The 12,134-nt window shown below is 33.4% G+C and overlaps 1 non-coding gene across 1 annotated transcript; it reads right to left on the reverse strand.

Moving 5' to 3' along the window:
* Positions 1–4,209: 4,209 nt before the first annotated feature.
* Positions 4,210–4,282, reverse strand: TRNAA-UGC. Its single transcript has one exon. It is a non-coding gene; the product is annotated as a tRNA-Ala (tRNA).
* Between the last annotated feature and the right edge of the window lie 7,852 nt (positions 4,283–12,134).

The raw sequence follows: 12,134 nt of genomic DNA on the forward strand, positions 1-12,134 counted from the left end.
AGTTGTATTTCATGCTAGTTCGTCATTTTACATGTCAATCATAACATATCATTCATGTCACATATCAATCATATCATAACGCTTTCATACTTTCGGACATAACAATTTATATCATGCACATATCATATCATATATCATAACAATCACATAATAATCCCAAACATGTCGTCAACATATCATAACATATCATAAAACATCTCAATTCATCAAATATCGCATAACATTTGCATATCATTTCATAACAGTTTGCATATGCGGCCTATGACACGTGCGAAACCACAGACACGTGTCATCATACAACACACAATTATAATCAACGAAGATTGGGTCACTTGCTTGGTTGGTCTTCGCTGGCGTTCTCCCTAATTTGAGTACGTTAGCTCTCCTTCCTAAAAAATGCTCCAAATTATCATCCGTTGTCATTTTCTATTGGAATATCAGTTCCATTTCGTTAGTAACTTAATCATTCTTAATTCAATTGAAATTAAATTGAGAAATTTACCTTTCTACCTACTTTCTTTGCTTTAAACAAGGCCAAACTTTCTTTGCTTTAAACAAGGCCAAATTCAGCTTCAAGATGGTTGAAACGGTGGAAAATGGCTAGTTTTCCTTGACCGTGTTGAAGGAGCTAAATCTGAGCCTCTAAGCCACAGAGTTGAGCTGAGCTGTAGAAGTCGACTAAGTCGAAGGGGTGTCGCACTGCAGGCATGTCACGTGGCAGAATCAGGGACCGACACGTGTATAGAAACTTCTGGTCTAGGTGCGGCTGGCGCATTGGTATGCGGGTTGTAGGTTGTGGGTCGCAGGTCGCGGGCTGCTGCAGACGTGAGGTTGGGTCGAGGCACTCGACATGGCCTGCAGGCGTTTGATTGCTGTTGTGTTGCATGCACGCAATTGGGGTTCGGGTACTGCTGTAGGTTGGGTTGCGAGTTGTGTCCGACTCAGATCTCGTCTTCTCTTTCGGCGTTACCTTCCAACCTAACGATGCGCTGAATACTTAAAGAACGTAGATTCGTTTCTGTTAAGGATATTTAATAATAAATTATAGTTTATCATATATATTATATGTGATATTTTATTATAAGGCAAATATCTTATGTTTGATTTATTACCCAAGCTATCTTTTCATTTATTATCTATTTATTACTATTTCTATATCATTCTAATTTATTTGAGGTGTGGGGATTAATCAAACATTCTTAGTTTCATTTTCCTAACTTTCCAAACCTTCAGATCTTGTCAGCCATTTGAGATGGAGAGAATTTTCTCTCTCCTTTCCGTTCTCTCTAGTTTTTTTTTTTTTCTTTTCATATTTTTCTTTATAGGTAGGCTCTAGAGCGTGTGGTAAGAGGTTTATGAAGTTCCATTTATAGACAAAAATTGTTTGAAACTCAAGATTCAATAGTTGGATTCTCTCTACATTTGGATATGGTCACAATTATTCTCAAATCCAATGGCCAAGTCAGCAACCCTTTGGTTAGAGGGACTATCTAGAAACTTCAAGTTAAAATAAGTTTGTTGTTGGAACAAATAAGGTTAATGGAGGCTCCATCTATACATAAGAAATTTTGGGACAAAAAAACAAGCTTTGGGAGTTTTTAAAACTAGTGTTTACAACTTTTAGACTAGTGATTTCTTTACACTGAATTTTTTAAGTTTGATGAAGAATTAAACAAGTTTAACCAATTCAATCTTCATTGGTCGATGGGCAACGAAAATTTGAAAATGCAATTGGAATCTACATGCAAAGTTTGTCCCTCAAAACTAGCTCCAATTGATTGCTAGGCACTCAAGGAGTTTTTTTGCATGAAGACCACAAAAGTTAAAACGTCAAGAACGAGGATAATCGAAAGAAGTTTCTATCGGGTCCATTTTTATGGAAAAATCCAAATTCTTCGTCCATGGTTCATCAAGTTTCAATCAAAGGATACCATTAGCTTCGAGGATGAGAGGAGAAGAGTTCAACGAAGATACCGAGACTTGAGGATGTCCTCATTGTATTGCCCCATAAAGGTTGGTTCTACATGAAAATAGGTAAGGGGCCGAGAGTTTGGACTCCAAAATTGGAGGCACCCACGTAAATTTGTCCTTCCAAAATTACTTCTTGGAGAGAAGAAGGAAGAAATCTTATGAAGAAATCAGGACTCCATATGGTTTGAATTGTCCCAACCAACAAAGAGTTTTTTGATTTTTACTCTTCCAAGGATTAAGTTTTTTTGGTGACACTTAGATACCTATAAGCTACCGTCTACAAGAAGGTATGAAATCAATCTCTCTATCTTCTTTGTAACACTATCTTTAAGTTTTATGAAAAGATCGAGAGGAGACATCCATTACACAATACTTTAGAGACTAAGTTTTAGAGGCATCTTGACTGGTGAATTTTCTTCCCTCGTTCTACCGACTATGATATGTGTGATCTTTTAGATTTTATTTTTTATATTTATTTCTAAAATATCTAAATTTTTATTCCTAAAATAACGAGATTTATTCTTAAAATATGTAGATATATCTTTATTAATAAGATATCTAGATAATGGTATAGACAATGGTTGGGCTAGTAATATCTTTCAACACTTGGCACTAATCTTAATTCAATGTACCATGTTGAGCTGACACTGCAAGCCTTCATATTTGTTAGTATTCAACAACTTTGTTATTTGGTCATTTGTCTTGAGCGGCCGCATCTCGATTTCTTTTTTTAAAACTTTATTTAATAAAATGGTAGTGCACCTTTACACACATTGTTCTAACCTGAAACACTAGATTTATTTTACTAGATGAACCACAAATTATTTGTCACAAGGAAGTGGTACCAAATAGCCAACTTTCTTGTGCAAATTCTTCATTAAGAGAGTATTAGCTACGTACTTTATTGAGTTGCTCCAGATGCTACTCTATACTCCGCTTCTATAGTTGACAATGATATTATTGGTTGTCTTTTGCTGCACTAAGAAATAGTTTTTGAACCAAGCTTGAATATATACCTATGGTTGATCTTTGGGTATTGCAGTCTCCTACATAGTCAGCATCAAAATATCTAACTAACTTGTAGTCTTCGATTCTTTTGTACAAAAACCATAGTCGATTGTACCTTTGACATATCTTAAGATCCATCAAGCCATATTCAAATGAAGCTTCTTTGAACTTTGCATGTATCGGGTCATGAGACCAACTACATTCTTGAAGCCGTTTGGTTGGTTCATATAGATCTTCCATTCCAACTCTTCGTACAAGAAAACATTCTTCGCATCCATCTGCTATAATGTTCACAATTTTTACTTGCAGGCAAATGCTAGCAGGACTCGTATGATAGTGATCTTTGCCACTAGACTAAACGTTTCACCATAGTCTAGTCCATATTGATGAGAGAACTCTCATGCTACAAGTCAGACATTGTATCTCTCGATTGATCCATCTGGGGATACTTATTTTGTAAACCCACTTACAAGGGATGAGTTTAACATCTCCTAGTCTGCACTTTCGAGGTTTGATTTTGCTTCAAGGCTATAATTCTTCCTCTATCGTTTTTTGTCCATCCAAGATTTGTGATACTTCTTCGTATGTCTAGCTCTTTAAATGTCTTCTATAATAGTTGTGTTGGTATTCTTAGACAGTCTAAGTCGTTGAGATATCGTTTCCTTTTTTTCGAGTTTGCTTGGTTGAGTCGCTTCTTACTCATCAATATGAGTAGTCTCATTTGGATTTTCAAGTACGTCAATACTTGACTTAATGTGTGCAGTTGCTCTTCATCTTCTATGGTAGAATTTCTTCGAACCCTATCAAATAAATTATCCAAATAGAATTCATTATTATTAGTATTTATTAGATAATGTCATGTTGTTTTAATTAGGCATTATTTTTTAATTAAGTAATTCAATAGAATTAAGTGTATCACTAAAATAGAAAGAAAATAAAAGAAAATAAATTTATAATTGGTTAATAATTACTGGAATCGATTGTGTATAATAAAACATAACAGATGGAAACTGTCGTAAAAATTTCAAAGAAAAAATAAAGTTAAATAAATAAGACCGGAAATGGAACGAATCAAGTAAAAGTGAGTTGAATTTATTTAACTAATTTTTGTTTTTATTTAAATCAAAAAAAGAAAAAAAAAAAAAAAGAAAAAAAGCGGAAAATGTTTGATTTAAAGAAAAAAAAAAGCGGAAATGTTTTCCGAAAAGAACAAAAAAGGAAATTAAAAATTGGAGATGCGGGGTATCGAACCCCGTACCTCTCGCATGCAAAGCGAGCGCTCTACCATGTGAGCTACATCCCCATTATGTTTTTCGAAATAGAATTTATTTTATTATTATGAGTGTGTTGATTTAGCAATTTGTGGGCCTTGGTTTGGGCTCGCCCAGAATAAGGAAAAAAAAAAAAAAAAAAGGNTGCAAAGCGAGCGCTCTACCATGTGAGCTACATCCCCATTTTGCTCAACGTTAATAAGAAAACAATATATATATAATTCATCTCTATTGTTTTTACCAAATCTCCTTGGATGTTCTAAAGCCCGAATAATGGATAAGTTTCCCATCGTTTTAGTTTCAAATTGATTGTTTTCGAGTAATTTATTTTCTTTATTTAAGAAGTTCGATGTGTATGAAAACAATGAATGAGATTCACGATATTCTCTAAAGAAATAAACAATTTTTCTTTTATTTTTCGACAATGGTTAAATGATGTGAATGATTACCTTGCAAAGAAGATAAATATTGCACCATTTTATGATTTATGAAAAGAAAATTTCTGGCATTTATGTTTAAACTCAAAACAACGGGATATTTTAAAATAAAGGTATCTATATATTTTAAGAATTTTTGAAATACAGCCTTAAATTATTTTATTTGCAACTTAATATTATCCATGATATGAAAAATTAATATTATCCATGATATGAAAAATCTAAGGTTATTAATGTAACGTTGAACAATATGTGGGTGACATACGATAGAATTATGTTCAAATAATAACCTAAAAGGTCTATAATATATGAATGAGGTTGGGTGTCTTATCCTGATAACACTATTGATGTGACCAATTTTATAATTGTCACAAATGATAAAATTGGCCACAAATGATTTGATCCCAATGTTCATGTGGAAAAATGTGAGTCAAGCTATCCTATACAATGAGTTGGTATAAAACTAGACCACAAGACATTTAATCTATTTTTATAAATCTGTTAATTGAGAATATTATTATTTCACAAGAAGATCATGTGTCTCGATCCAAATAATATATTTAAATATCTTATGGGACGTATTTGGGCATCTCCATCCTAAAAATTCTTCTTTGGTGGTGGTGTCATGATATATTGCTGTCTCCTTTTCATATATATATATAATATGGCATGTTGTTGCAGGAGAATATGCACATCATTTAAATAAAATAAAACCAAATACAAATAAAAATGAACTGGATAACTATGTGACAACGTGCCTTCCAAGAAAATATACTTTATCATAATCACATTCAAGCATATACTAAATGTAATTATCCTCTCTAAGATACCGAAGTTAGTCATTCTAATCACATCTATATAAACCTAATTCACATATAAAAGTTGGCTAACTTTGTTTAGGGCTTTAGGGCATTGGACTTGTTTAAGACCAAAGAATTAAGCTCCTTTTTACTTCTCCACCTAAATAATGTTGGAGTCTTTGTTCATTCGCCGTAAATCCTTTCATCTTCATGTTTTATGATTATGGCCGGTAGGGATTGACTTCTTCAACTATAAAAGAACCACCATCTTGATTTTAATTTTTTAGGGAACAATTTTAATATTGAATTGAATAACAACACTCTTTATCGTTTGTAAAACTCTTTAGACCTAATTTTGTTGTCATGCCAATTTTTTGTTTTTTTTTTTTCTTTATATAACCTGGCAATAGTTGCGTTCGCCTGAAGTCTCCACCTGCACATAATCAAAATTTATCTTCTTTAATGTCCAAATGCTTTAGGATCAAATTCTAGGGTAGATGTCATGTCTTCCCAAGAACTAGTTTGTAAGGGGACATCCTTGAAGGGATTTTGAAGGCGGTCCTATATGCCCATAATGCATCATAAAGCTTCACATACCAGTATTTCCTATTGGGTTGTACTACTTTTTATAAGATATTTTTTATTTCTCAGTTCGAGACTTATTTGTGGATGATAAGGTGTTGTCACCTTATGTTTTACATTGTACCTCTCTAAAAGGCTATTCATCAATCTATTTACAAAGTGTGATCCCTTGGCACACCAAACCGAGTGAATATGTTTCTTTTTAGGAACTTGAGTACTATCTTCCCATCATTGGATAGACAAGCTATTGCTTCCACCCACTTGGACACATAGTCTACAACTACTGGAATATATAAATTCCCATGAGAGGGAAGAAATGATCTCATAAAATCAATGCTCCATACATAATTAAAAAAAAAAAAAAAAAAAAAAAAAAAAAAAAAANAAAAAAAAAAACTCTACTTCTAAAACGGAACTTAGGGGTAGCTCATTTTTTCTTACTAATGCTTATTGTTCTTTGGCATTTATCACAACATTTGCAAAATTCTATAACATCTCTAAAAATTGTTGGCCAATCAAAATCCAATTGAAATACCCTAGTTGTTGTCCTTTGTCCTCTGAAATGATCTCCATATGGGGATGCATGACATTGTTCAAGAATTATTGGTATTTCACTCTCTGGAATGCATCTTTTCATTATCTTATCTCCACAATACTTAAAAAAAAAAAAAGGATCGTCCTAGATGTAACTTTTAGATTCATGGAAGAACCTCTTTCTTTACTGATAATTTTGTTCTTCGGGTATGATGTCACAGGCTAAAAAATTTGCTATGTCCTTGCTACTATTGCGGCTTATGTTGAGCAGCTGCTCCCCAGGGAATGCATCATCGATTTCTTTTATGTTGCCTTTTTTCTTCATGTTCTTCATTCTAGATAGGTGATCTGCTACATGGTTATTAGTTCTATTAGTGTCCATGATTTCTATCTTGAATTCTTATAACAGTAGAGTCCTATTAACCTTGGCTTGGCATTATGTTTCATTATAGGTGCTTGATTGATGCGTGGTTAGTGTACACTTTCACCTTTGTTCCAAATAGATAAGTTTTGAATTTCTCAACAACAAAGACTACAATATAATAGATAAAATGAAGTATCTTTCCTTTTTTCTGTCCTAGCATTTCTACCATGACATGGTCACTTTCATTATACATCAATTCAAATGGTATCTTAGTTAGGTGTTGACATTATATATAGACTTTGTGGTCAATGTTGTCTTCAATGCTTGGAAAGTTGTCATGCATTATTCATCAAAAACAAATTTTCTATTTGCCTCCAAAAAACTGCACAATTGTTTTTCAATCTTTGAGAAGTATTTAATAAACCTCCTATATAATCGATGATCCAAAAAGTTTCTTATCCCTAACGTAGAAGTAAATTCAATTTTTCAATAGCTTCTATCTTAGCTCTATCCACCTCTATTTCCCTTCTTTAGATCTTGTGATCTAGTACTATCCCTTCCTTAATCATGAAATGACATTTTTCTCAATTCAATAATTTCTCTTTGCACCTTTGTATAATCTTTTTAAATTGGACAAATAAGTTTCAGAAGATTCTCCGTAAATCAAGATTCTTGGTAAACTTATTTAAAGTGTCTTCAAATGTTATATATAGCAAAAACTATATATAAAAAATGGTTATATATATTAAATGACTATTTATAGTAAAAAACTTTTAAAGATATTTATGGGGAGAGTTATATGTTATGTCTGGTAAAGCTACCATAAACTAAATTATATATATATATATATATATATATAAGATTAAGCCGTGCTTTCAAAATTACTTTTTGCATTCTTTGTATTCTTCCTAACTATAAGATTAGTGCTTTGAAAATTACTTTTTGCATTCTTTGTATTCTTCCTAACTATAAGATTAGGCAGTGCTTTGAAAATTACTTTCTGCATTCTCTGTATTCTCCCTAACTATACATATCTAAAGTTATCAATATAAACATTTAACCAATATTCTTCATTGCATTTTCTCTCTCCTGTTCTTTGCGTTCATATAGATCGAATGTTGTGCGATCCTAATAACTGGTAGTAGAGCAAGGCGAGATTCACCACTATCTGTGAAGATGGAAATCTCAAATATTGGAATTGAGAAGTTTGATGGATTCAATTTTGGTTTTTGGAAGATGCATAAAACTTATCTGCACCAAAAAAAAAATCTTCACGAACCCCTGTTGGGGATGAAGCCGGATACTATGACCACGAAGCACTGGAAGTTCAAGGATCATCAGGTCCTAGGATTGATCCGGTTGACGCTATCTAAAAACATGGTTTAACATCATTAAGAAAAAGACAACGTCAGATCTGTTGAAGGCACTGTCGAACATGTACGAAAAACCATCAACTGGACAAGGTGTTTTTAATGTGAAGATTATTTAATCTACAAATGTCTGAAGATGGATATGTTGTTAATCATATAAATGAATTCAATATGATTGTAAGTCAATTGAGTTCGGTGAATATTAATTTCGAAGATTAAATTAAAGCATCTTGATATGAACCAAGACATCAATCATGCAATATAAACTTCAAAGAAGATTTGAAGAAAATGTTGTCAAAATTGTCAAAAGATTTTTCAATTCATTTTACATTGTTGAAGAAGAATCAAGTTTCATGGTTATAAATTTTGGGTGGACGATAATTTTGAGTTATGGTGTTTATTTAATGTATTTTAAGGCTTATTTACATAGTAGTTAATTATAGCCATAAAATATACATAGTAGTGGCTAATTACATAGTTACAACTCATGTTATCTTTGTAAGATGACTTGAAAAATGTAGTAAAAGTAGCATTTGTGCTTTTCTTTAGTCAATGTCTAAGTTTCTATACAATTCTATGTAGTTTAGGTTGCATGTAGAATCATTCAAGCTTGACATAGTCAATCTTGCTCGTGGAGTGATTTGAATCTCAAACAAGTGTTCTTGTCTTGAGATATTTGATCAACAAAATAATCTGAATTTTACTTTTCCCTTGGAGTGATTCTTTATCATTAGGGCTAAGTTTAGATTGCATGTTTAGAATCATTTAAGCTAGACATGACCGATTTTGCTTGTTGAGTGATTCGAATCTCATACAAGTGTTCTTGCCTTGAGATATTTGATTAACAAGATAATTTGAATTTTACTTTCCATCAGAGTGATTCTTTATCATTAGGGCTAAGTTTAGATTGCATGTTTAAAATCATTCAAGCTAGACACGATCGATCTTTCTTGTGGAGTGATTCGAATCTCAAACAAGTGTTCTTGCCTTGAGATATTCGATCAACAAGGTAATCTGAATTTTACTTCCCTTGTAGTGATTTCTTATCATTTGATATCAGACCTTTTCCTTGGGTTGATTTTGTATCATTTGGTATCAGAGCTTTCCCTTGGGTTGATTCCTTATCGTTTTGTATTGGACCTTTTACTTGTGTTTATTCTATACCAGTCTTTTGTTTTTTTTTTCTCTCTTTTAACTTTCTTTTGTAGCATGGCAAATTCATAAGAAAACCCTAACATTACTGATGCACAACAACAAACCATGGAAAGACTAATGCGAGGAATAAAGGAGTTGACAGATCGAATAGGAAGAATAGAGATTTAAAATCAAGCTCGAGAGAGGATTCCACCACCTGCACAACATGCCAATCAATATGATGGAAACAGTTCTGATCAGCACAAGGATAATCCACATGCGTTAGGTCGGGCCTTGATGCGAGGAAGAGGTCATGGAAGAAGGCATCATAATTTTCAACAACAAGTTCCTTATGACTATAGAATTGATCGTAATGTGGGGAGCATCAAATTAAAACTTTCCAAGTTTTATGACAAAATCGATCCAGAGGAGTACCTTGAATGAGAGAAAACGGTGAAGTCAGTATTCAATTGTCATCATTTTAGTGATGAAAAGAATGTACTGTTATGCATTGCTCAATTCAAATAATATGCTCAAATTTGGTGGGATAAATTACTGTAAGTAGAGAAGAAATCTTGAATCACCAATTAATTCATGGTACGAATTTAAAGAATATATGAGGAAGCATATTGTTCTACCATCTTTTCAACAGGACATGGTGCAAAAGCTTCAAAGATTGAAACAAGAAGCTTCAAAGATTGAAACAAGGACACAAGTATGTGGAGGATTATTACACGAAGATGGATACATTGATGGATCGACTTGATCTCCATGTGGACATGGAGGCTCTTATGGTGCCGTTTCTTAATGTGTTAAACACGGACATTGCAGAGAAGGCTGATGTAATACCGGTCCAAAGAAAGGTTTATTTTATAAAAAAATAAAAATAAAAAATAAAAAGTAGGAAAGAAAAATGCGTTTTCCAGCAGAGTCGTACCCTGCTCTCGTCGGCGTCGGGTACATATGGGTCAGGCAGCGAAAGACCCCTGCAAACGCGTGGTCTCGAGGTGGGTTTAGGGAGGAGAGAAGGTCGAGGAGATGATTTAAAGTGGGAGGCACCCGAGCTCGAAGGTGTGATCATCGGAGAACACAAAACGCTGGCTACCGTTTGAGCTAAGATTTGTGACCATTCCTCGAGTATCCAAGCGTGTAGACGTGAAGGTGTTCGGCGAGGGAGATCAAGCAAGGGTTTATAGGAAGAACGAAAGGGTCGAGATCTTGGAGAAGGAGGAACTCGAGAGCGTTGTTGGAGGTAAGGTTTTCATGGTTTTCACCAACTTTTAGAACCTATAACCCTCTCAAATCTCAATCAAATAACATGATTCTCGGCTTGTTGGGTTTAGGGAGGAGATGACTACATACTCGTAGAAGTGGTCGAGAGCGATCTACGCCGAAATCAGGATCTGCAGCCCGGCCCGATTTGGCAAATTTGGGCTTGTTTTGCCAATTTTCGTAAAACTTCTCCATTTTGACTCTGATTCTCGTGTCGTTTTTCACTGGTTTTCATCATTTTTACTAATGTAGGAACCATTTGAAGAGTTTGGCAATTATTGGACTCACCTAAGCGATGACATTACTATGACACGTGTCGAAGCAATTTGGATCTTAGACCCTCTAAGTAAAACAATTATAGTAAATTAGCTAGCATGTTCAAAAGCATTAAAACTCAATGAATTGGAATACTAACCTTTTGTAGTTCAGATTCCTTTTTTCTCACGAACCGGTTTCGAACCACCACTAGTATCTTCCTTACTATTCTCTAGCCTTAGAACGAGATGGTGGAATCAAGTGAATGACTAAACTTGATAGGAATTTATTATATGTTAAGAGAGAGTTTTGAGAGATTTCTCTAAGTCTTTCAAGAAGAATTTTTGTGTACCTTGATCACTCTATTTATAAAGTCATATTTGCATGTTTATGCAAATTTGATAATACCAAATTTTGACACTCAAACTTCGATTCTAATTTGTGGGATTATGTGGCAAGCATGCAAGTTTGAGTTAACAAAATTTTGACACTCAAAATTCCACTAAAAAATTCCCCTTCAAATTTGTAGGGTTTATTTGACAAACATAGATGTTTGGTTAAACCAAATTTTGACACAGAAATTTCTACTCAAATTTGTGGGATTATGTGGCAAACATGAAGTTTGGTTAAAGCATATACTGACATTTAATATTCCACCGACTAAAACATGGATTTTTCTATTAGTTGAAGTCAAGATTTTGACTTTCTTTATTTTAATTCAACAATTAATTTAAATAATTAATTTCAAATCAAAATAATATTAAATGATTAATTAAACAATTTAATTAATACTTAACAGTAAATCAAATGTCAATCCCAATCAATTACGTCCCATATTGATTATGAATCCCTATTCATAATTAAAATATTTAAATCTTATTTAAATATCTTAAATTCTCTCCTTTTGTTTAATTCATAATTAAAACAAAATACGGTTAAATACATCGTATATATTTAGCGTATATTTCTTAATTTGAATTTGAACACTTCGAACTCACTCGTCGCATTGTTCTAAGGTTTAGTCCGATATGAGCTAGCAGGGGGCCTAATGGACCTACAGATCATGGGCTCCAACGATCCGAGATTAACCGGCTAAACTCATTAACCTTGTTAACCAACATTCGTTAACTACTAGG

The sequence above is a fragment of the Cucurbita pepo genome, chromosome LG01, assembly GCF_002806865.2.
Source record: "Cucurbita pepo subsp. pepo cultivar mu-cu-16 chromosome LG01, ASM280686v2, whole genome shotgun sequence".
Lineage (NCBI taxonomy): Eukaryota > Viridiplantae > Streptophyta > Magnoliopsida > Cucurbitales > Cucurbitaceae > Cucurbita > Cucurbita pepo.